The sequence below is a fragment of the Cupressus sempervirens genome, chromosome 3 (genome assembly GCF_028749045.1).
Source record: "Cupressus sempervirens isolate cs-2001-9-10 chromosome 3, ASM2874904v1, whole genome shotgun sequence".
NCBI lineage: Eukaryota > Viridiplantae > Streptophyta > Pinopsida > Cupressales > Cupressaceae > Cupressus > Cupressus sempervirens.
Window position 1 is genome coordinate 536,803,459 of NC_143120.1, and position 27,860 is coordinate 536,831,318.

Here is a 27,860-nt window from a genome sequence, read left to right on the forward strand (position 1 = left end):
CATTATGGATGAGGTAAGGGCCTAGAGTAAGGACTTACAAATTTTGCAAGCAATAAAGGGGCAAAGGTGCAAATTTTTGGTTGATGTATATATCATAGAGGAATTAGATTTGATTAATGATTAAATAGAGAAGATTGCTAATAGTAATAAAGTAATGGAAATATTACATTGTGGAGATCTATAGACTTAAGGACCAAGCTTGAGAGTGAGTTTTGGAAGTAGAGAAGCATTACAATGATGCATGCTTAAGGATTTTTGAAGATGAGGAATGGGAGAAGTTGTTGCCTATAGAGGAAGTAGTAAAGAGTTTAAGAAGTTTTTTGAGGAAGTTGCTAATGACGATGATATCCGGAAAGCTTTTAGAATAGAAGAAGCCTTGTTAGAATTTGATACCAGACTCAGAGATTTTTCTTACACTCAAATTGAGGTAGAAAATTATAGACAAAAGGTTAAGGACAAATATGAGGCTCTATATTTACTAGATGTGGCTAAAATTATTGAGATTATAGAGAAATTCAAGGGTGAACAAATAGACATAGTCTTGGGATGAAGGGGAACAAAACCTAGATGCTAGAATTTCAATTTTGACACCTAGTAAAATTTTGAGATTTTGGACCATTTTGAGGTGTGCAGCTCTATAGGTCAATAGCTTTGCAAGTGCACAGGTCTGCAGGACCACTTTTCTATAGGTGCACCAACAGTTAACTACTAGATTGAAAAATAGAGCTTTCCATACATTACAAATGCATTTTGACGGTAGTTTAACTCCGACAGACACCCAGTGAAGGATCAACTTCCAATTTTGGCACTTCTAGACACTTCCACTTTGACTCAAAGATTTCTCATTCTTTCTTCTCTCATAATTCTTTGTTTTTTAACATGTAAAGACTCATGCATCCAATTAATGAATAAAAATGGATGGAGTTCTATTTAGCACTAGTTAGATTCTTAGTTTGTATATAATTAGTTTGTTTTATTAAATTAAAAGCTTTTTATTGCATGAAGATATCTCTTACTCTCAACACAAATTAAGGATATGATTTCTTATAAATACTCCATTGTAATATGTAATTGGGGCTGCCATTATTTTGCAATAAAATTATGCTTTTGGTGCTTGCATTTGGAGTGTAGTAATTCTTCCCTGAATGTGTCATATTTTTGAGAATTTACGTTCATGGAATGTGATTGAGCCAAAGGTTTATTTATTTGTTTTTGTTTGTTTTTAATTCATTATTTTTGGTGTTTGTTATGCTTTTGACAAATTTTGCTGACATGACTAGTTTGAGAAAAAATCATCGAATTGTGCCTACATAACTTTTCATATCGCATGAGTGCACATTTTGTGGACTTGTGATTTGATGAAGGGTGAAACATCATATGACCATTAAGTTTCTCACCAATTATTACATCAGTGGAATTGAGGAAGCATTGCTCCTTCTTTCATTAGTTACCTACCGATTTCTTCGAAAGTTTAATTCGAAGACGTGTCATTTTCCATAGCTTATGTCCATTAGGAATTTCAATTCTATGTTATTTGATTTAAGGTTTTGTTATTTGACTTGCTAACCCCCCTTTAGAGTAGGAATTCATACTAGTTGCACTGTTAGATTGCATTCAGATTGCATTCATAAAAAGACATAAAAAATACAAAAACATAGTTTTTCTTGCGTATTTTATTTTGAAGCAGTGTGCAGATTCATCATCTCATCTGAGATCAAAATGAACTAGCAAAGGCCTCCATGTGAACAATCACATTTATCTTCAATTGAATTTATTTTAGTAGGTCATGATATCAATGTAGAACCTTGGCATTGATTCACAAAATCAGCTTTTCAAGAGAGGAGTTCGCAAGTATTCCTACCGTTTAGCATCGTGCATAACAATAGCTCAACATGGTCGAACCACTATCTATGGAGGAGACACAAACGTTCAAAGAGCCAAGTTAGAGAGCCTAAGAGGTAAGTTTGATGACATGAGGATGGAAGAAGGTGAAAACATTTCTCAATACATTGCTAGATTAAAAGAAGTTTTTAGTGCAATAAAAGGTGCAACTGGTAAAATAGATGATGATACTATGCTTACCCACTTCTGCAAACCACATAGTGATAAATGGATTCCTTGAATTCAGCCACTTTCATTTGAAATTTCATCATCTTCTTCAACTCCACCTCCACTCCAATCACCTCCACAAAAACCACCCTTAAGTCTACCAAATCCTTCACTGACCTTTTTCAGAAATGCTGTGGACTCACCAATAAACTTGAGAGGTGCACTTCATGACCTCCCTAAGAATCCCAAAAAGTTTTGCCCAAGGTTCATATATGGAAAAATATGAATTGTTGAAGACCATATTAAGATATTCAAAGAAATTTGCAACTAAAAGCAGATTGCCAATGAGGATGTGGTCCTTCATTTATTCCCTTACTCTTTGGGGGAAGTTTCCTACAACTAGTTTGTCAATTTTCCACCTGGGTGTATCTAAGATTGGGAAACTTTTATCAACCCAATGGTGATACATCAACAATTCATATCAATTAAAAGGGATCCAACTGAGATAGTTTCATGCTTCAATCATCACTTTGACATGGTGTATTGCAGATTAGAAACACCATACACTATTCTAGTTGAATCGGTCATTCAGATTTATTTGAATGCTATGGACCCTCTTACTACTATCTCTTTGAGAAGGCTTCCTTGAGTAGATATTGATACATTAGAAAAGGTCTTTGTAGAAGCAATAACTTTTTCTAAGCAAGCCAATCCTAATGTAGGAGGATTGATGCTTCTAGCCCAAGCTATCACAACAATGCCAACATACCTAGTCAAAGTGTCCCATGTACCTAGTCAATTCATTCCTATGAAACCAGTTCCACTACAACAAGCACCCACTCCATAGAACCTGATGTTGACATATCTAGGGTATGAGCCTCCTAAGATTGCTTTCTTCGAAAAGAAGGCAACCATTTTTGTAGAAGTGAACAATAACTTCATTTCAAAATTTGATTAGATGAAAAATATTATGTCACAAATGAACAATGAATTGACTTGTCTTAGGTTGTCACAAGGAAAAAACAATAACTTCCTAAGAAACAACGTTGGTCCTTAAAACAACAGTTATGGTCAAAATTACAACAGAAACTTCAATGGTAACAACAACAATGTAGGAAACAATAATGGAGGAAACAACTTCAATCCTCCTAATCAAAATAACGGCTTCCAGAGAGAATTGATAGTGGAACACCCATTTGAATAATGGAACTATTCTTGCTGATAACAATAACAAAAACATTTAGTATGCAGATATTAATTAGTATGACGATGGTCACAATGTACCTAACAATGATGGTTTGTACTATAATGGAAGTCAAGAAATGAATCAAGGCTCACAAGTAAATGATAATACTCCTCCTATGTAATTCAATGCTATGCTAATAGAATACCATGACCCTGCACAAAATTCATAGGTAGAACAATTAGTTGATGAATAATTCTCATTTCCATTCAGCCAAGAACTTGACCTTCAACAAGTAGAGATGTTTTCTTTTTGCAATGACAATCAGAATACCTATAACTTGAGAAGTAGAAAGGAACCTCTGATAGATGGAATTCCTCTAGCACTACAACCAAATCCTCTTGATCCAAGGGTGAACAACAATTTGGTGTTGGTTAAACCATCATCTAGAGGAAAACGAAATTAGAATCAAGTGAATGTACTAACAATATTGAGGAACCTTGCTTGGTCTACCAAAAGATACAGTGCAATAGAGGAATTGAAACAAACAAAGACCAATATGTCTATGTTTGACATGTTGTAAAACTATCCACAATGATGAGAAGTACTCATGAAGACCCTAGACCATACAAAGACTTCCCACAATGCAAATACAACCCCCCAAAAGGTGGTGTTGCGACAAGTTAACACTATAGAGGCATTACCCACTATGTTTAAAGACAAGGTAGAGGTGCTCCTATTTTTTCTTAGTATCAAAATATATGGGAAGAATATTCATAATTGTCTTATTGATTTAGGAGCTTCGTGCAATGTCATGCTATTATCCATAGCACAAAAGTTAGGGGTCACCCCTCAACCTACCAACTGGATAGTGATACACTTGGACAAAATAGAGGTAAAAGTCATAGGTGTATTAAAGGATGTGTAGATATAGTTGATAGTTGACCCAAAAATTCAAGATGTCATTGACATACATGTGGTTGATATCCTAGAGATGTATAGATTACTCCTTAGTAGAGAATGGACAAAGTGTTTAAGGGGATAGTTTTCCATAGATTCCACACAGCTTTGGTTACCATGGAAAGGTCTGCACAATCAAATCAAGATAGATGCATAGCCCAAGTTAAAAAAGATAATTATAGATTACAATTCCCCTAATGAGGTAGCCTTCTTACAAATAGATTTAGGATCCTACAAGGTGATGGTTTTTGATACAATGTCAACTAGAAAACTAGATGATCAAGATATGGACCCCATGATTTCAGCCCTGAAAGATGAGATCATCACACAATTCTTAGACCATATGTTGGCTAATCTGCAATCTTTAGGAGAGGAAATTGATCCCAATATTCTCCTCCTTCTGGGATTTTGTCAATTGCATAAAGTTAGCCATTCAGAATTTGAATTTTCATCATTTCAAGAAGCAATTGCTAAGGTATTAAGACAAATGGTTGGAGTAAAGAAAGTCAATGACCAATAAAATGAACCTACGAAAAACTAAAGTCCTACAAACACATCCAATGCTATTGAAGAAACTAGAGGGGAAATTAAAGATTTGAATGCATCATATAGTGATATGTCTTTAGACGGTGGAGGTTTGTCTTCTCCTCCACCCAGAATGATCAAAGTATAAAGAAGAAGAAAATACATAAAAGGCCAAGGATGGATTTTAGTAGTCATTCATCCTCTGCCTAAAGTTGAAGAAATTCAAGAACTGATAGGGGAAATTCAAGATAAATAAGAAAAACATGCACCTCCCCTATCAAGAGTTCACAATGGAGAATCATCAAGTCTACCTCCTAGAAAATTACAATGGGTTCTTAAGAAACAATCCTTTAAATCCCAAATAAAGGAAAATTTGAGGACAAACAAGCATAAGGTTAGAAAATCAAAAGAAAGTCCAATGTGGATGCTTCACTTCAATAGCTCCAAATGCAAATCAGAAGCCGATGTAGGTATTGAGCTAGTTGGTCCAAAAGGTAAATCTTTTCTATGTAGCATATCGATTACAATTTAGATGCACTTACAATGTTGTAAAGTATGAAGCCTTAATTTGAGGACTCCTCTTTGCACTTGAGAAAGGAATTACAACTCTGATAATTGAAGGGGATTCTCAATAGGTTATTCAAAAAGTGAAATCACTGTATTCTTGCAATGATAGGAGATTGCTTGCCTATATAAAAAGGGTATGAAATTTGTTAGATGACTTCCAAGATTTGAACATAAGTCTAATCCAAGAAGAAAAAACATGGTAGTAGACACTCTTGCTATTTCAGCAAGCACATTGTAGCCAATTAAAGGAAAAAAGTTAAAATGATTGTTAGTTGAATTAGTTGCTGCTCCATCTATTTCAGACAATATCATGAACTTCCAAGTTTTTTAGGATGATCAAAATATACTAGAATTTATTATCAAGAAATAGATGACACCCCAGATGATGAACCTAGGGATACCACAATTCAAGACCAAGATGGAATCTTGAACCTGAAAAACAATACTATTCTAAAGGGAATGGTTGAATTAAAATGTATCTTTGATCATGATGAATCAACACTTAAGAAAAAAATCTCTGGAGAAAAGGGTACTGAAAAATTTGATTCATATAATTTAGGAATAGAAGATGATCCCAAGATGGTAAGGATTGGGAAGGCATGCAATTTACAGGAAAGGGAAGACATGCTCAAATTGCTCATAGAATATAAGGATGTTATCACTTGGTGCTATGAATATTTGAAGACATATGATCCTTGGATCATTACGCATGATATCCCCCTCAAACTTGATGCCAAACCTTTCTGACAAAGGAAAAGACCTATCAATCCTATCCTTGAGCCTTTGATAATGAAGGAAGTCAAGAAATTGTTGGATGCAAAAATTACTTTCCCTATGCATCACTCTACATGGGTGGCTAATTTAGTTCCTGTATAAAATAAGATTGGAGAGATTTGACTTTGCATCAATTTTCAAAATTTAAATTTGGCATCTTAAAAGGACAATTATCCATTGCCCTCACTGGATGAAGTCTTGCAAATTGTGAACAATTCGAAAATGATGTCTTTCTTAGATGGATATTCTGGTTACAATCAAGTAATGGTAGAAGAGGAAGACATATTAAAGACTGCCTTTATGATGAAATGGGGAACCTTCACCTATAGGAGAATGCCATTTGGATTGATTAATTGGGGGGCTACATTTCTGCGAGCCATGGACAAAGCATTTAAAGGATTGATTAATAGATGTATAGTTATTAGTATGGATGACTTGAATATCTTTTTGAAAGATCAAACTACTCACATTGCTGACCTAAAACAAGTGTTCAATAGGTGTCATAAATATGGCATATTTCTCAATCCCAAGAAGTGTTCATTTGGGGTCATTAAAGGAATGCTCCTAGGTCATATCATTTTTGAGGTTGGCATCTCCATTGATCCTAATAGAGTTGAAGCCATTCTAAAGTTATCACCCCCAAATAGTCAGAAGGAACTCAAGTCTTTCTTTGGGAAGATTAATTTTGTCCAAAAATTCATAAGCAAATTTCCAGAGATTGTGCGTCCTCTTAATAATTTTCTCAAGAAGAGAGATAAAATAGAATGGGTTCCTGAAGTAAGAAAATCATTCGAGGATAATAGGGTAGCCATTTTCATGGCCCTAGTATTGGTAAGTCTAGATTACAACCTTCCCTTTACAATATATTCCTTCACTTTAGAGCATTCATGTGCTGGGGTCTTGACCTAGAAGAAGGAGAAGGAAGATGGAAGAACTATTACATTTATGAGTTGCCCATTGAGAAATGTTGAGTTGAATTATTCTAACCTTGAAAAATAGTCTTTTTCCTTGGTTAAAGTGGTGAAAAAGTTTCACCATTACATATTAAGGAGTAAGGTGTATGCTATAGTACTCGACCCAATAATAAAGACATTGTTGATGCAAAATGAACTTGGAAAAAGGTGAGGTAAATTGATGGTAATACTTCAAGAGTTTGACCTAGAGATCCAACCTATGAAATTAGTTAGAGGTCAAGGATTGTCAACAATGATAGGTGATAACTAGATTGGTGATGAAAAGAAATTGGTGACAAAGATCAGAAGTAAATGATAGTATCTCAAGTTAATAATGGCCAAGGTTTGGTGACAGATGTCTAGTACTAGGATATTGTGTAATATCTCCTACAGGATCGATGCCCCAATTGGATGAACAGCTCACAATGTAGATGACTTAAAATGAAGTGCGAATCTTATATGTTGCAAGATAACAAGCTATACAAAAGGAACTATGAAGGGATCTACTTGAAATGTTTAGGATTCGAGGAAGTGAAAGAAGTCCTAAAAAAATTTCATGACAAGTATGGTACAAGGCATGATTTGGTGGAAGCGACGGCTCATATGATTTTGAGATTGGGCTACTTTTGGCCCATATTATTCAAGAACACTTTTGAGCATGTGCACTCTTGTCATGTCTATCAAACAAGTGCTAATAGAGAAAGACACCCGACAATGCCACTAGAACCTATATATGAGGTACACCCTTTCATAAAGTGGGGGCTAGATTTCATTGGTCCAATTAACCCACCATCATCTACTGGACACCCCTACATTCTTATAGCCACTAATCATTGTATGAGATGGATAGAAGTAGAAAATTACAGAAATTGCACTGCCAAGGTGGTGACTAATTCTTTGGAGGAACATATTGTTACCAAATTTGGGATGCCATTCATCCTTGTGTGTGATAACGGATTCACTTTCACGTTAATATTTTTGACTCAATGGAAATTTGAGAATAAAGTTATTATCAAGTTATCTTTAATTTACTAACCTCAAGGGAATAGGGTAGCAAAATCCACAAATAAGAATTTGAACACAGTAATAAGGCGATTGTTGAAAGAGAACCCTAGAGACTAGCATACACAATTAAAAGATGCTCTATGGATAGGTCAAGTAAGGGTTAAAAATGCTTTAGGGACTTCTTCATATTTGATTTTCTATGGACAAGAACTAGTATTTTCACTCAACCTCAGAATTTCTATTTTGAAGTTCATAAGTGGATACATTGAAGATGCTGACAAAGTACAAGTTAGATTGACGAATCTTCTAGAGATGGATGAAAAATGGACAGCTGCATTGGAACACATGGCTAAACATCAAGCTGTCATGAAGAGGTGGTTTAATAAGAGAGCCATGATAAAGTCTTTTAGGATTTTCAACCTTGTTCTACTTTGGGATAAGGTGAAAGAAAAACTGGGCAGCCATACCAGGTTTCAATGCTTGTGGACTGGTCCTTATCAGATTGCAAAAATCCTTGGAGAAAGCACTTTTGGGCTCAATTCCTTACAAGGGGAATTTCTACCCTTACTAGTAAATGGAAAAATTTTGAAACATTATTTTGAGACCTAAAAGAACCAAAAAAAAGAAAGAAAAAAGTTAGGTTTTATTTCTGCATTTAGATTTTGTTTTAGCAATTAGTTAAGGTTTATTTTTGTAACTATGTTTAGTTTTTGCAAGTGTGTTTTTCTTTTAGTTGTGTATTTACTTTCAAGCTGTGTTAGTCCCAGGGGGTAAGGTGCACTTGAGATTTTATCTCAAGATGTTTTACTAACTACTCTTTGGTTCTAATTTTAGAAAGAGGTATTTTTTTGTCAAAATATTTGGATGATTGTGTGTCTTATATCAATTGAGTAATGAACATTGCTTGCAAAGATAGGGAGACTTTTATTCTTAAATTCAAGGTTCTAAATTAACGAGCTCTCAACACTTTGAAAACTTAAGAATCAATCATCTTAGGTGTTCTCAAGTTAAGGTTGAAGACAAAAAGGGATGATTCAAACCCCAATTGGTTCAAATAGGAGGGGTCTTCTTGAAGGATTGTTAAGATCATTGTTTGGTATAAGAGTTTATAAAAGTTCTAAAAGAGGAATGCAAGGGATGTTCACAAAAGATCAAATCAAAGAAATGACACCAATGTCTTGGTTGCATAGTCTAAATATAGTAAAGATATAGAATCAAGAGAAAATAAGGGAAAAAAAGAAGAAGAGAAAGAAAAGAAAAAATAAAAGGAAAAGGATGGTGTTAAGACTAAAGGATTCTAAAGATCTAAAATGGTAGAAAGATACAATTTCAAAATGAAGTATCTTGTATATTGCTTCATCAAGTAGTGACATTACAAGCTACATGGAGTGATTCTTCAAAATTTTCCAAAAAATTAAAAGAAAGTGATAGCCTTCTAAGAGCCCTCAAACTAATTCTGTCATCTAGTCAAGCAAGCGATTGGTAAAAAACCTTCATAAAGATTCTAAATGGATGAGCCATGAAGGGTGGAAGATTGTTTCCATGTTGTTGGAAAACTTGGAGAGACTGCATCCTGAGATGTTGAAGGGAATGAATACATGAATCACACACTGAGCTTGAAGGTTTTGGATTTTGAAGTTTTTACTGTGAAGTCATTCGAATTACGCTCAAGTCATTCAGAGTTCAGTTGGTGTTTGACACATGTTGAAAGATTTTTTTTTGATGAAGAAATCCCTTTGTCTTTTCTTCCTTTTTTTGGGGCTATTGCTTGTGGTTCCACAACACACACCCCATTTTTTATTAGGAAATGGGGACCCCTTACTTTGCAAAAGATTTGAGCCAATTTTGAGGCCTTGAGTTCCCATCTTGACATCAAAGAGTCAGGAAAGTAAAAAGTGAAAAATAAATAATAATACTAATAATTTAACTAAGTGCACACCCACACACCTCATGAAGGATGTGGGAGCACATCCCACCTTTGGTGGGGCTGTGGGAGCACATACCACCCTTGGTGGTGTACAATGCACATTTGCGCATTTACATAGTGTGCACTGCATACCACCAAGGGTGGCCAAGGCTATATAAACCCCCCTCCTCCTTCATTCCCCACTTTTCATTTTTATGTGACAAATCACACCCTCAACACTTCTCTCACTCTAACTCTATGTATCCACAAAAATAGGTGTGCAAAACATATGAACACCTCCGTGGTACCCTCATCATGCCAACTCATCAAACTGTGTTGTGCTCACCACATCGTGCACACCTTACCAAGCCACATGCACTGTGCATGACATGCGTCCCACTGTGCCCACTACTATGGATTGAATCATCCAAGTGTTTGAAAATTTAAAAATGTTTAAAAACTTAAAAATCTTAAAAAATTGTAAAACACAAAATGAGGTGCATAACTGCACATTTGGTCTAGTGTGCAAGTACACAACTTATCCTTAATTTTCTTTGATAAATAAAAAGAGGGGTAATTAGATGTATTTGTGTATTTTAGGATATTAATAAGCTTTATTATGAAAAACTAATAAACATCTTTTCTTTGTGCAGATATAATGGCATCCACATCTGGCGAGAAGATGACACCTAAGCTCGCGGTTTTTAAGTTCCAAGGAGTACCGTCAAAGTCAAGATTTTAGGATGTCTACATAGAAATTAAGGATACTTATTTGGGACACACTAACTTGGGAGAGTTCCTCAAAATCTGCAACAAACCCATATAGAAATCAGCTCTAGTATCTACTTTGATTTGATTAGGGTTGGTGAGTGCAGCTTCGCACCCAACCTTAGTACAATTAGCAGAGTTAATCATGACATTGGCACAACACTTTGTTCCTAAAGAAAGAGTGGTTAAGAGTGTGATAGGGAAAGTTGTATAGGACCTATGACTTGACAATATTGAAAGGGTGTTTCATCTCCCAAGGGTGGATCAGTTCATAAGACTCTCGTATAAGGAAGCGGAAAGGTGGTATAGGGAGCACCTGAAAGAAGCAAAAAAAAAATCATTCAATCATCTTGACTCATTGAGAAGACTCCCCTAAGGAGGGTAATAGGAAAGGTGGACATGACAAGAGGATACATGAAGGAGGATATTGGCTAATCTATCATTCTTTTGAGTAGAGTCATGGGTCTACCAGCAGCTAAGCACCTCAATATTGAGACAATGAAGATAGCCGAAATGCCACTTGACTGGGCCACCACATTAAGTGAGAATTTGTGTGAACAATTAGTGGCCATCAAGGATAAGAAGAAGTTTTATATGACTTCTTGCATGGTATATTTGCTAGTGGCTAGGGCCAAAAATTATCTTGGACTATACAAGAGAGGCAACATGTAAGAACCCAATGCCTGGCCTTATATTGTTTACCTTCAACTGGTGAGGAAGAAGCTCTTGACATAGAGCAAGGAATATAGGATCATAAATGATGTGTTCATATTCACAATTTTCTAATTCATAGAGGGAGACTATGTAAAGAGGTTATTTGATGAGGCAATAGCACATATAATAGCTCTCAGGGCTCACTACATCCAATTTAAGACATTCATGTATCTTTGTGTAGTTAGTGCCTTTGTCAACCCTAAGAAGCTCCCTAGATATCCAAGTGATAAACTAGTTTTTTTAGAGATTGCATAGTAGATTGAATCTGCATATGATAGGGTTAGGAAACAATGAAGACCATGTTGGACATGGCCTCCATTCATAGGACCATACCAAGTGAAGTGGAATTAAGATATTCAATCTTTTGAGTGGGAGTGTGAACATTATCTCCTTGAGGAATACAAATCTCCCTAGCCCTATTTTGATAATATTGGAAAAGTGGAGAGTCTGGCTAGCAAAGAATTCCATCATGAAGAGGTAATTGAAGACCACTTGATGAATGCAACAAATGACTCAATGTCCATATTAGGGACTATTGTAGGATGACTTTATATTAGGTAGAGAAGGCTCTCAAACCAAGCATTCCAGAGGAAATAAGGCAGCAAGATTTTGGGGAGCTATTGGACCCCCTGTTCAACTCGGACGAAATTGGAGAGAGACCCATCATGAATGCCAAGTTTGATAGGGAGGAGGGTAATGATATAAATCATTGAGCAAGGCATGTAATCAGAATGACAAGGGATTGGATCAAGAAACCTTTCCAAGTTGATCCAATACCTGATACTTTGATATTTCATGCACAAGCCCACCTAGAGAAAGGTAGAGGAAAGAAAGTTACAATATGTACGTTTGTGGCCTAGTCTCCTATTAGAACTAAAATAGTATACTCACTTGAACACCCTATTGGATACTATCACCCTCCAGAGAGGAAAGGATAGAACAAGAGAAAAAGAAGCTCTCCTCAAAGCATCGATACACAAGAGGGTGAGGTGTAAGCACATTCCTAGCAATAAGAAGAAGATGTATTAGGGTCTAAGGATACTGGAGCTACTCAAGTCTAGGATAACCCTCAATTTCCTCCCTTTGTGCCTGGCCAAACCAAAGAGGAAGAAATTCAGAAAGTTTCCATTCCTCCTCCACAAGAAGAGCCAACATCCCCTTCTACCTCTACAAATTAGAAAAGGATTAAGATCCGAATAAAGAAGAGGCCAAGGGTGACTAAAAGAATGTTGCCTTTCCCATATTTCCTTGAAACCATTCCATAGGGAGAAGAGGAGGAAGAAGAGGAAGATGAAAAGGAATAGGTGCCTTTACAAGGAAGAACCTAGCTAGCTAGAGTCACAAAAAAACAAAGAAGAAGAAGTTCCACAATAACACTACCATCTGCCCCAGAGGAACACTTGGAAGTCTCTTCTTCAAAAGATGAAGTACAAAAATGGATGGATGAGAAGAGTGAAGAAGGTGATGACATTTTCAGAATGTAAAATTTTGATTTTATCCCCATCAAGACAAAATTGGTTAGGGGATAAGATTAGGAAACCCAATAAGAAGACTGGATGTAGACGTCACTAGATTCATAGGATCTTGATCTTACTCCCCCATATCCACTACAAGTCAAAGTGGTAGATAAAGGCTCAGTTACTTCTCCACACCAAAGTTTAGAAGAGGAATAGGTTTAGAAGGAACCTTCACAAGAGGAGGAACTAGAACAAATGGTGAGTGATGAAGTGTCGAAGGAGGGACAAATGGTAGAATATTCTCAACCACCTTCCTAAGACACTAAGGTGAGAGTTATAGGGTCTATTGAGATAGAGACCATAGAAGAAGATCCCTCACAAATGGAAATTACTCTGAGGGGGAGTGGTAAGGGAAAGGAGTTAACAAAACATACTTCTTCATTCTTGAGAGGTAGGTCTTCAGCTAAGTGCATCCCAAGATGGCTCTAGAAGGAAATAATGAGGCTCACATGAAGCCTCAATTCTATGCTAATGAGGAAGACATTTTTTAGTTGGTAGAGATTTTGAACAAACTTGAGTCTCTGTTACATGAGGCAAGATCGTTGGCATTTGTCAACAATACATGGGACTAGGATTTGTTTTCACAAGTGGCTATCCCTCCTAAAGATATAGATGTAGAAAGCCTCAATCCTAAAGACTATCAATCAAAGAAGTCATACTTTAGAGGCCCACATGGGACACAACTAGGTTAATGGTGACCATGGGGATTAAGGAAGTCTTTAGGAGCATGGAATAGGAGGAGGTTGAATTTTGAACACTTCGATAACAAAATGAGATTCTAAGGGGATATTTAGCCAAAGTGGTTGGTGTTCTAGATCTTGAGCACCCAGAGGATACATTAAACACCATACTCAGAGAAGGGGGGGCTATACATGTGGACCCATTTTTGAAAGGCTGTCAATAGTGGTGGGAAAGTTTTGAAGATAAGGGAATTTTGATAATCTAGGGTAAACTAAAGTTAGTGCACACTACACAAGAGAATGTGAATAAAATGATAGTGATTTTGAAGTAGGACTTTAGCATTATGGATGAGGTAAGTGCCTAGAGTAAGGACTTACAAATTTTGCAAGTAATAAAGGGGTAAAAGTAAAGAGTTTTCATAGATGTATATATAATAGAGGAATTAGATTTGATTGATGATTGGATAGAGAAGATTTCTGATAGTAATAAAGTAATGGAAACATTACATGTGGAGATCCATAGACTCAAGGACCAAGCTTGGGAGCAATTTTTGGAAGTAGAGAAGCATTATAGTGATGCATACTTAAGGAATTTTGAAGATGAGGAATGGGAGAAGTTGTTTCTTGTAGACAAAGTAGTAGAGAGTTTTAAGAAGATTTTTTAGGAAGTTGCTAATGAAAAGGATATCCAGTAAGCTTTTAGAACAAAAGAAGCCTTGTTAGAATTGGATACCAAACTCAAGGATTTTTTTGATACTCAAATTGAGGTAGAAAATTATAGACATAAGGTTAAGGACAAATATGAGACTCTAGATTTACTAGATGCGGCTAAAATTACTAAGATTATAGAGAAATTCAAGGGCAAACATCTAGACATTATCTTGGGATAAAGGGGAAGAAAACTCAAATGCCAAAATTCTAATTTTTTCACTTAGTAAAATTTTGAGATTTTGGACCATTTTGAGGTGTGTAGCTCTACAGGTGCATAGGTCTAAAGGACCACTTTTCTAGAGGTGCACTGACAGTTAACTGCTAGTTCCAAAAATAGAGCTTTCCATGCATCAAAAATGCATTCTAATGGTAGTTTAACTCTAATAGACACTTAGTGAAGGATCAACTTCCAAATTTGGCACTTCTAGACACGTTCACTTTGACTCAAAGCTTTCTCATTCTTTCTTCTCCAATTAATGAATAAAAATGGATGGAATCCTGTTTAGCACTAGTTAGATTATTAGTTCGTCTATAATTATTTTTTTATTAAATTAAAAACATTTTATTGCATGAAGATATCTCTCACTCTCAACACAAATTGAGGAGATGATTTCTTATAAATACTCCATTGTAATATGTAATTGGGGCCACCGTTATTTGGCAATAAAATTATGCTTTTGGTGCTCGCATTTGGAGTGTAGTAATTCTTTCCTAAATGTATTATATTTTTGTGAATTTATGTTAATGGAATGTAATTAAGCTAAAGGTTTATTACTCTATTTATGGTTGTGCAATTCATTAGTTTTGGTGTTTGTTATGGTTTTGATGAATTCTGTTGATGTAACTAGGTTGAGAATATATCATCAAATTGTTCCTGCATAACTTTTCTTCTCACATGAGCACACTTTCCATGGCCTTTCAATTTGATGAAGGGTGATACATCATACAATCATTAAGTTTCTCACTGACAATTACATCAGTGGAATTAAGGAAGCACTGCTCCTTCTTTCATTGGTTACCTATCGATTTCTTTGAAAGCTTAATTTGTAGACGTGTCATTTTCCATAGGTTATGTCGATTAGGAATTTCAATTCTATGATATTTTCTTTAAAGTTTTGTTATTTTCTTTGCTAACCCCCCTATTAGTCTAGGAATTCATACTAGTTGCATTGTTAGATTGCATTCATAAAAGAAACATAAAAAATACAAAAACATAGTTTTCCTCACGTGTTTTGTTTTGAAGTAGTGTGCAGATTCCTCATCTTATTCGAAATCAAAATGAACCAGAAAAATCCTCCTTGTGAAAAATCACATTTATCTTCAATTGAATGGATTCTAGTAGGTGACGAGATCAACCTGAAGCCTTGGAGTTGATTCACAAAATTAGTTTTTCAAGAGAAGAGTTTGCAAGAATTCTTGCTGTTTAGCATCATGCATAACGACAGCTCAACATGCCTTAACCACTATTTATGGAGGAGACACAAATGTTCAAAGAGCCAAGTTAGAGAGCCTAAGAGATAATTTTGATGACATGAGAATGGAAGAAGGTGAAAATATTGCTTAATATATTGCTAGAATAAAAGAAGTTGTTAGTGCAATAAAAGGTGCAACTGGTAAAACAAACGATGATACTGTGCTAAGTAAAGTTTTAAGAACATTGTTTCCTGTGTATGACATTAGAGTGTCTACAATCGAGGAGTTAAGATGTATGCCAGGGAATGATCTAACCCTTGACAGTTTGGTAGGAAGACTCACTGCCTTTGAGTTATCAAATTTTGACAAATATAGACTAGATAGAATTGAATCAACTTTCAAGGAAAAATTGTTACTGAAGGATTCTGAGGAGGTAAGCCAAAGAAGAAGAAAAGGAAGATAAAGTATGCATCCAATGATAGTACTATAGATGAAGAAGACATTAAACAATTGAAAGCATTGCTGGCTAGAAGATTTCACAAAGGAAAAGGTAAATTTAATGGTATGTTGCCTATCATTTTTTTTAATTGCAATGAAGTTAGTCATATTGCAACAAGATATACACAAAAGAAAAACTTTAGAGAAGTGAATGAGCACAAAAATAGAAGAGAAGATGATGGAAGAGACTACATAGATAAAGGCAAGAAGTCATGCTACATTACTGATGAGAACAACTATGATAAAAATGGCGATGAAGTGGTATATGTTGCAATGAAGGATGAATTAGATGAGGATGAGGTCACTACACTTATGACTTGTGTGAACAAGAATGAAAAATGGATAATTGACAGTGGATGCTCACATCACATGACTGGAGACAAAAGTAAGTTCATTACCTTAACTTGTTATGATGGTAATAGTGTAAGATTTGGTAACAATGCACCATGTTCAATAAAATGAAAAGGGTCTATTAAGCTTACAGACAAGATCTCATGTGACAATGCTTACTATGTTGAAGGATTGAATTATAACTTGTTAAGTGTGTCACAACTACATAATTTGGGGTGCAAAGTTGAGTTTGAAAACAAATTAGCTAAGATATATGACACAAATGGAAATCTAATACTAGGAGTAATCTGTTCTATTTGGATATAGAAGATACTACTTGTCTTATTGCAAAATTTGATGATGTATGGCTTTGAAACAGAAGATTATGTCATGTTAACTTTGATAATTTGATTAGTACTAGTAACATGAAAAGAGTTAGAGGTTTGACTAAGTTGAAGAAACTAGAAAATATAATGTGCAAACAATGTTAGCTAGGCAAAATGACAAAATAAAGTTTTAAAAGTAAAGCTCACACCTCTAAGGAAATACTTGAAATTGTTCATATTGACTTGTGTGGACCTATTGAAGTGTAAAGCTACAAAGGAGACAAGTATATAATGCTACTTATTGATGATTACTCTAGAATGATGACAGTCATGTTTGTAAAGAAAAAATTAGATGCTTTTCAAATGTTTAAATGGTACTTGGCAAGAGTTGAGAAAGAAATAGGTAAGAGCTTGAAATGCTTGAGATCAAACAGAAGAAGTGAATTCACTTCACATGAATTTGAGATGTTTTGAAGTGACAGAGGAATCAAGAGATAGACATCAGCACCTAGAACCCCTGCACAAAATGGAATTGCTGAAAGAAGAAATAGGTCAATAATGGACTGTGCCAGAACACTAATGATGGAGAAAAATGTTGCCCTAAAATACTAGAGAGAAGTTGTAAGTACTACAGTATACACTTTGAACTATGTGCAAGTAAAGAAAGGTACTCACTCTATACCATTTGAACTATGGTATGGTCATACACCTATTATGAAATATTTTAAGGTATTTAGAAGCAAATGCTACGTTCTTAAAGATGTTAGGAGTGGAAAGTTTGATGCAAAGAGCAAAGAAGGTATATTCCTTGATTACTCCACAAGAAGTAAAGCTTATAAGTATTTAATTACTAACACTAAAAAAATTGTGAAAAGTGAAAATGTGGATTTTGATGAGTTTAGAGAAGCACATGAGGTTGAAACTACAAAAGAACTAGAAGACTACAAGACTTTTGCATACTACTATGAGGGAATGCCTACTAAAGAAAATGTTACAATTCATGCAACAAGTGAACAACAAGTTTCAAAAACTACCGAGTCACATCTTATGAATGCTGAGTTGCATTTAGATGCCGAGTTGCAAAATGAGGAGATTGGACAATCTAAATCTGAGATTGGCACACATGAAAGAGATGTTGAAACACCTAATAGAGAAGCACACAGTGATATTTAAGCAGAGAGATAGAATGCAGCCACAAGAACTAAGCCTAGATTATCCAAATATGTCAAAAGACCCCATCCTACAGATCAAATCATTAGAGACAAAGATGCAAAGCCAATGACAAGAAATAGGCTGAGAGGCAAATCATGTTTGCTAAGCATGAAGGAACCTAAGATAGTAAGATATGTATTGGAAGATGATGATTGGTACAAGGCTATGGAAGAAGAAATTCAACATATAGAAAACAACAAGACCTGGAGCCTAGTTCTTAGACTAGAGGACAAGAATGTGATTGGCACAAAATGGGTATTCAAGAACTAGCTAGATGAGAATGGTGAAGTAACAAGAAATAAAGCAAGACTAGTTTGCAAAGGGTATGCACAAGAAGAATGAATTGACTATAGTGAAACATTTGCCCCTATTGCAATAATGGAAGGAGTAAGAATTTTTCTTGCTTATGCTGCATACAAAAGTTTTACAGCTTATCAATGTTAAGTCTACATTTTTGAATGGAATATTAAAAGAAGAAGTATACATAGAATAGCCAGAAGGATTTATGGACAAAATAATAAGAGCATGGTATGCAAACTACACAAAGCCCTATATGGATTAAAGCAAGCATCAAGAGCATGGTATGAAAAACTTTAGACTTATCTTGTTAAGATTAGATTTGAAAGGATAGATGATAACAACAATTTGTACATGAAGATAGATAAAGAAAAAGGTATACTGTTATCTAATTTTTTTTTTGATGACATTATATTTGGAGGACGAGATGCTCTGTGTAAAGATTTTGCAAATTAGATGAAACAAGAGTTTGAAATGTCAATGTTTGGTGAGATCAAATTCTTTGTGGGACTACAAGTATATGAAATGAAGTATGGTGTATATATCACTTAATCAAAATATATCAAGGAGATATTGAAGATATTTGGACTTGAGGACTCAAAACCAGTAAGTACACCTATGGTAACAACACTCAAGCTATCAAAGAATGATGAATTAGCTGAGGTCAATCAAACATTGTATAGATCTATGATTGCAAAATTGTAATATGTAGTACATAGAAGACCTAGCATTACATTAGCTATGGGGATAGTTGCTAGATTCTCTGCTAATTTTAGAGAGAATCACTTGATCGCAGTAAAAAGGATAATGAAATACTTGAAAGGAACAGAAGAGTATGGTTTATACTATTAGAAGAATGAAAAGTTTGAACTAAAAGCCTACACTGATGCTGATTGGGTTGGAAATATTGATGACAAGAAGAGCACCAATGGAGGAGCATTTTTCTTAGGCAGAAGACTTGTTACATGGATAAGAAAGAAGTAGAGTTGTACTTCTCAATCTACTGCTAAAGAAGAGTATGTTGTTACTGCTATTAATTGCACAAACATTGTATGGATCAAACAATTGCTAAAGGGAATGAAGGAAGAAATCATTGAACTAGTGACACTTTATTGTGATAATACAAGTGCTATGAATATATCAAAGAATCCTATTATGCATACAAAGACAAAACACATTGCAATAAAGTATCATTATATAAGGGAGTTGGTTCAAGACAAAGAGGTCAAGATGGAATATATCAACACAAAGGAGCAAATTGCTGATATCTTCACCAAAGCATTACCTAAGGATGCTTATGAGTATCTGAGAGGTAAATTAGGGGTGATACCCCTATCAAAGGCTATGTAAAAGATAGAGGGAGTACCCTGCATAAGATAACCTAACATTAATTTCATACACATTGATGCAATGGATCTTACTTTAGTAAGTTTCCTAAAGTAATTACGAAATTGGAATTTCAAAATAGTCACAAGAAAGGTGGCAGAGTGAGAAAATTAAAAAACCTAAAAAAGTTTATATCTGCATATATAAAGATGTCAAGTGTTAATTACATGTCTTTGGCATTGTTGTTGAAGAGGGAGAAAGTACAATAAACTAATCAAGAGCATTAGAATCAAGAGGAAGAAGATCAAAAGAAAAAAATCAAGTCAAAGGGAGAAAATATAGTAGAAAAGAGGAACACTAAAGTGAAGGTACATAATTAGAAGAATCAAAAGACTAGAAGTAGAAAAAGGGAGATATTCTGATATTCTATTGATCCATGGAAGAAGAGAATGAGAGATTTTGTAACCTAAGAAGGAATTTCTAATAGAGGGAGAATTTTTATTCACAAGCTTTCTTTTTGGTAATTCCTTACTATTTTAACCTAGTTAGTTTATCATTTGTTTGACTAGTTGATCAGTTTGGTTTGTCATCAATGCCAAAGAGGGAGATTGTTGATATATGATTGAAAAGATCATTTGAGTAGAAAGATTGTAATTGCTGAAGAAGTGTTTTCAATCATTGTTTTATCAGTATTTCAAACCTGCTATATGTTGTTAAGATAATTGTTTATATGTTTCAAGCACTATCACTTAGTTGATTGATGAAGAAGATTTGATCAACAAGATGTAACAAAAGTACCTAGAAGAAAGGTTGAGTTATAATTATGTATTGAAGTGCAAGAATTAGTTAAGATAGTGATAACATAATGTATTGATGATATACTTGAGGTTACAAAATGATTGGATACACTTAGAAAGTTTAGATGAAAAAGGTTGGACAAAGTTCATTTGCTAAGCTTGACCAAGTTGATAGAAGGTGCCAAGCAAAGTTAGTGTAAGTCGAGAAAAAAGTTAGTTGGAGCCGAGTGAAATCAATTTCTAATAGATGCTGAGTAGGTTAGTAGATGTCAAGCAAGGTAGTAGATTCCAAGTGATTTTCAATAGATGTCAAGCACTAGTAAAATCCAATTGATATTGAGTGATTTTATAGTAGATGCCGAGTAACATAGTATGTATCGAGCATTAGTAAAATGATAATGCTAAGCTGCTACCTTATGAAAAAGATCAAAGATTCGCCAAATAAAAGCCGAAAAGTTTGTTTTTGTAGAACTTGTAAATCAAGAGGTAGATAAGATTGCTAAGCTGGAGGCACATAATCTTATGTAAACTATTTTGGAGGTGAATTCAAATGGATTCTAGGAGAAGTTTCTAGAGAAGACAAGATATGGGGTAGATACATAATCCATCAAAAACCCTAATTCTTGAGATGGATATTGAGTTGGAAAAAGAGTTCTAATTCCCTATATGTAGGGAAGTTTGGTCATGACGCTAAGTTAGTTGGAGGTCAAAGAGTTTTTGGATGCAAAAATCTAACAAGGAGAAGGAAGAGGGTTTGCTTCATCAAGTGACCTAAGTGAATAAGTCTAATATGGTGAGCTAAGGAAGAAGGCTATAGAAGGATGAATGCTTGAAGGGTGAACAAGCTATCAAAATTTGAAAGATAGGAAGCCAAGCAGAGATGAGGACTAAATAGTGATTTGTAATCTACAAGTAAGGTTGCAAGTTGTATCAGATCAAACTCTACTATTACTCTCTAATAATTGTATTAGATTAGGGTAAATCCTTTGGAGAAAGGTTGACTCAATAGTCATTGGAAAATCCTTTAATAGGGTGGCATTCCAAATGAATAACCTAAAGTCCTTTAACAAGGCTCACTTTTAACAGGGTGATTGAAATCCCTTAACTAGGTCACATTTAACAGTGTGTGTTATATAACCTTTAACAAGGTTTTCCTTTAATAGGGCATCACTTTAGAAGAGTGAGAAAGGAGTAGCACGTTACTAGTGGTTTTTCCCAAATTGGGTTTCCATGTCAAATCATAGTGTCAAGTGAGTTGATGGATGTGTTGTGTTTTATGCTTTACATTTTTTCATGTTAGTTTAACAGTAACATATCAATTTTGGTTTACACACAATGAATGCATGCATGGTTAAGAATGTTAAATGGGTTCACTAAATTGTGAAAAGTTTTATTTGGACAACTGGACCTTGAATAAAAGATTGAAGATTCTCCAAATAAAAGCCAATAAGTTTTTTTTCTTGGAACTTGTAAATCAAGAGGAAGATAAGATTGTTGAGCTAGAAGCACATAATCTTATGTAAACTATTTTGAAGGTGAATTCAAATGGGTTCTAGGAGAAGTTTCTAGAGAAGACAAGATATGGGGTAGATACATTGTATCCTACCTAATCCATCAAAAACCCTAATTCTAGTTGAGATGGATATTGAGTTGGAAAAAGTGTTCTAATTCCCTATATATAGGGAAGTTTGGTCATGAGGCTAAGTTAGTTGGAGGTCAGAGAGTTTTTGGATGCAAAAATCTGACAAGGAGAAGGAAGAGGGTTTGTTTCATCAAGTGACCTAAGTGAAGAAGTCTACTATGGTGAGCTAAGAAAGAAGGCTAAAGAAGGATGAATGCTTGAAGGGTGAACAAGCTATCAGAATTTCAAAGATAGGAAGCGAAGTAGAGATGAGGACTAAATAGTGATTTATAATCTACAAGTAAGGTTGTAAGTTTTATTAGATCAAAATCTATTGTTACTCTCTAATAATTGTATTAGATTAGGGTAAATCCTTTGGAGAAAGGTTGACTCAACAGTCATTTGAAAATCCTTTAATAGGGTGGCATTCCAAATAAATGACGTAAAGTCCTCTAACAAGGTTCACTTTTAACAGGGTGATTGAAATCCCTTAACTAGGTCACATATAACAGTGTGTGTTACATAACCTTTAACAAGGTTGGCCTTTAATAAGGCATCACTTTAGAAGAGTGAGAAAGGAGTATCATGTTATTGGTGGTTTTTCCCAAATTGGGTTTCCATGTTAAATGATTGTGTCAAGTGAGCTGATGGATGTATTGTGTTTTATGCTTTACATTTTTGTATGTTAGTTTAACATTAACATATCAGTTTTGGTTTACACACAATGAATGCATGCATGGTTAAGAATGTTAAATGGGTTCACTGAATTGTGAAAATTTTTATTTGGACATCTGGACCTTGAATAACTTATTCACCACACCCCCCTCCCAACATATTTCAAAGACTTAGGCTCCTTGAAAAAGTGGGCCAAGCTTTGAAGTGTATTAGGTAAAATTATAGAACCAAATGAAAAAAACCCTTGCTATGAGTGCCCCCCCTTATATTACTATTATTGAGTGGAAGAATCTTAAAAAGGATGCCATTGAGAAAAAAATAATAGATGATGAAGAAATGGTACTGCTTGAGGAAAGAAGGTATGCCATAATATTAAGAATGAAATTATGTGATAATTACTCTGAATACTTATGTGATCTAAAATATTTCAAACTTTACATAGGTTTCTTGACACATAAAAGGCAACCAAAGCAAGAAAATAGAAGCACAAACAATACAAGCTCATCTTGGGTGGATATTCAAAACTTGATGCACAAATTGTAAGTATCAGTAAATGAAAAATTATATGAAAATATTTATAAATTGTAAAAAATTTGGTCTTGATGAAATTGATTAGAAAAAATTCATGATACCAAGCAAAAATGTAGGCCATGGAGTTTTTTAAAAACTTTTGAAGAGGACAATAAATTAGCCTACACAAAAGACTATACATCTATGGCTGGACGACTTTGAGCAATGAGTGCGCAAGGTTCTTCTATTAGATCTATCAATGAGGTAAATAAGTCAATTCTTTTTATTTCAAATTGAATACTTTAGCAATTACTATATTTGATATTAAATTCCAAAAATATAAGTTGTTATATTTGTTTAAGTAAGGAAACAATGATTATATATTTGTTTAAAACTTTAAAGTGAATATATTTATATGTATTAAAATGAATGATTAAGATTTCTTAGCATTTGTCTTCTATTTATATATATATATTTTTGATAATTGCACTAATTATTTACATTGGATTGTAGCTTGCCAATCTTGATACATCAACCAAGTACCGTAGAGGTAGCGATTTGAATATGGATCCTAGTACTCAAGGTATATATTTTATATTCGATTTTTAATTTCTAAACTATTAATACAAGAAAATATTTTAAATTGAATTTGGTATAGTAATACAAATTTAACTATAATATGTGTTTGGATTAAGAAAATATATTATATTGTTGTTGTAGGGGATGTAGAGGTTGTTCCTGACGAGTGTGTTGATGTCCAAGCCAGTGGGTAAGATGGTGTGGTTGGACAAGGTAAAGAGTGCTACAATGTTCTTTAAAATATTTAAAGTCTCAACTTTTTAAAATCTAACCCTTTTGTTTGTTATCGTAGAGGGCTTTCCTTTGCAAAGGACAATGAGTGCACAACCATGGGTGAGAATAAATATCAATGAAGACATGGATATGCCTCTACAACAATATAGGGAAGAGAAGAAAGAAAGAAAAACAAAAAGAAATGATTTGTGTGAACTTATATAACTTATTTGATAATAAATGATGTTTATGTCTAGATGTTTTACTTATGTTCTAGATTGAATGTTCATGTAAATGTTATAATGAATCTTATGTTTTAATGTTAATATGAATGTTCTAATGAAAATTATGTGTTAATGAATGTTATGATGTGATAATTCATGAATGTTACATTTTATTAATAGAATGAATAAATTTTAGATGCTAACAGGGAATTTAGATGTTGGGGGGGAGGGGGTGGGGTGCAAATGATATGTGACCTTTACGTGGTTAGACCTAATTAGTAGAGAATATTAAACTATTCTCAAAACCAAGTGTTGCTCAACATTAACCTATGATTGCATGACAGCTAACTATGTGAATCTCTTGGTTTTAGGCAATGTAAAAGGATGCCATAGTCAAACTCATTGATTTATGAAATTTAGTTATAGTGTATGAATTATTCAAAAGAATGGATCTCTATGGGATTGCCTCAATTACTCTTCTCTAAGGTATTATATTGTTTCTATTTATCTACAATCATGTTTGATTGTGTTGTTACATTTACATCAATGTCTTGGATCACAATCTATGATTCATTGTATAAATAAGAGAAAGATATTGGAAAGCATGATCTAATTTAAATAACATAATTAATGTATTTAGCTTGATTTCTTCTAAATTTATTGTAGAATTGATGCTTTTGGGATTTATCTCACTTTTTCTTACTATTGGATAGACAAGAATTGCAGAGATTTGTATAACTGAGAACTTAGGAGAATCTTTCATTCCATGTCCAAAGGAGGAGGCCTCAAAAGAATATAGTAGTGTTGAGAAGACTAAAAATTTTTCAATACATAGAAAGTTCATGTTCATAGCTTCTCATGAAACACCATTAAGGTGAAGCTTGGAAATAGATAAGGTTGCAATTGGTCATTGTGCTTCAAAGGTAGAATTCTTTTTCTTGTGTATTCATATCGAATGGAGCTATTTTTCTAATGGATCTATTTTGATGTAGGGGAATGTTCCTATTATATCATATGATGGACTCCGTCAACTACATATCTTACTTTTGTATTAGCAATTTCTCATGTCTTGTGTTGCATTGTAATTATGGCACTAGGATTTTCTCCTCTTATTGTTATATACAAAAGAAACTTATGGTCATGGTTAAATATTAGAATAAATTTGTAGATGAAGAAATGGAAATCATGGGAGGAAGAGACTAAAATGCTAGATTATGAATTTTCAACTATTTAATCTAATATTTTCCATTTTCTCATTGAATGATTGCATTTGATAACTTCTATTGTAAATTGGGAGCCATGAAGAAGAATTTGAATAGTGGAATTTTTTATATATTAGATCATTCCAAAGTGTACATTTATTCATGATTTTTTAAATTTTTAAAAAAATGAATCTTGTCATACCAATTGACTTGATATGTTGGGAGGTAGTATACTTAAAGGGTGAAACAAATCTTCTAGGGTATATGAATACACCATAATTCATATGCTTGTGCATTCTATTGTTTTATAGTGTTCTCATGAACTATTCTTATTATTTCTTTTGAGCATGGTGATATTTTGAATAATATTATAGGACGGAAGTAGAGGATCCTAAAGTCTAGTAAAAGATTTGTCTTAAAAACATGGCCACATTAGCAAAGAAGGACACCACAATATGTCGTGTACTTGAACCTATGTTTCATTTTTTGATAGTGGGAAACACTAGTCCCTTCAGGATGGACTCACACTATGTGTTATATATGACATGCAATGCTTAATGGAGAAAGTAGACAACATTTATAATTTCACAATTTATAATCCTTGTTGCAAATTACAATATGCAAAAGTCAATATTCATTGACTACATCTCTAGGTTTATATACGATATCTACTGATTTGAATTTTGAATTTTAAATTCAAAACACTTTGGTTAAATTACAATTTATATGTGAATATTTTAGTTACTATTTCCAAATGCCAATTTTACATTTTTATTTTAATATTTTATGACATTTCATGCTTTTTTGTTGGTCAATTTGCAGGCCATTCTACTAATTTTCTATTGTCCATTCTCATTAAACATCTTGATCACAAGAGTGTGGTACAAAAACCTCAAATGTAGATTAATATCATTGAAATTTTTCTATCCTTGCACAATAGTCAAAATCACAAGCTTTTGTAGCAATGGTTGGTGTCATGTCTGATCTGACAAGGCATTTATGCAAGAGCATGTATTTTACTTATGAGGATTCCAATCTTAGTGATGATATAAACAACTAGACCAAGTATTCTCATGCTGCAATTGAAGAGTTTCTGGTGCAATTTGCAAAAAAAGTGATAAATTTAATAGTTATTTTCCTTTCTTGAATGCACATGTTGTTAGACACATATGAAATTAGTATTAAATATGCACTAATATGTAGAGTTGGTCAATATAATTTCAAAATTCAGCTTGTTTAGAAACAATCCTAAAGAGGTGCCAAGAAATTGTTTGAAAGAATAAGAAATGCCTATAGATAAGGAAAGTGGAATTTTTCCTAGAAAAACATAGATGTTAGATAGTAAAGGAGTTTCATCACAAAAACTTCTTGTAAATTTTCTCTACAGGAACCTACCATGACATCTTTGATTAACTTTTGCATTTTTAGGTTAGTGATGTTGGTCCAACTCTTGACATGATGACTGTCTCATTAGAGAATCTTTTTACAACCACTGTAGTAGCTAAACCAACAATTACAACAACATATCTTATTGCACATATCATATCATCTTTACCAAATCATTCATATTATAATAAGGAATGTCTTTTTTCCTTATATTCCTATTTATAGTTATTGCTAGCATCACTAGATAATTACTCAAATTTTTGGGCTTTTCTTTTTTTATCATTTGAGGCACAAGGGTTCTTAAGACATAGGATCTCTCTTGTCCAGGCTTTTCTAGAGGCTCTATTTCATTAGTTATTGCAAGCTATGGCACATCTAGATAATAAAATAAGGATTGGAGCCCATCAAATTCTTTCAATTGTCCTTGTCCCATCTTCTACTTGTCCTCAGCCTGAGTCTCATCCTCTAGATTCACTAGGAGTGTAGGGACTCAAGAGGAAAATTTCAGGAACTGATTCAGTGTTTTCTTTATAATCTTTCATATTTTTGAAACTAAGAAAGGAAAAGGGATCTTTTCATGGAGATAAAAGTAAATATAATGCTCAAGAAAATGATATAAAAGATATTCAGAACATGTAGAAAATAGGGTACATGCCTGAAGAGGTGGGTGGACCAAAAAGTAATGCTGATATTAAACACTATACAATTTATCCAAGGACTACCCAAACTCATAGCTTGAAGCTTCTTACATTATGTGCTATAACTAGTGGAAATTTCTTCAAGGAAACTATGAAGTATGTGGTAAGTATACTTTACATGTTATATGTCTTAAACTTTTTTTGACATCTCTTTTTGAAAGACTTTTTTTTTTCCCATTCGTACGATGTGGTAGAACTTTTCACTTTAGGGTTGAAAAATTATTTTTACTTACGAAACTAT

General features: G+C 34.0%; 1 pseudogene; it reads left to right on the plus strand.

Moving 5' to 3' along the window:
- Positions 1-268: 268 nt before the first annotated feature.
- Positions 269-27,860, plus strand: part of LOC149567528 (protein SEMI-ROLLED LEAF 2-like) — a 28,704-nt pseudogene continuing 1,112 nt past the window's right edge.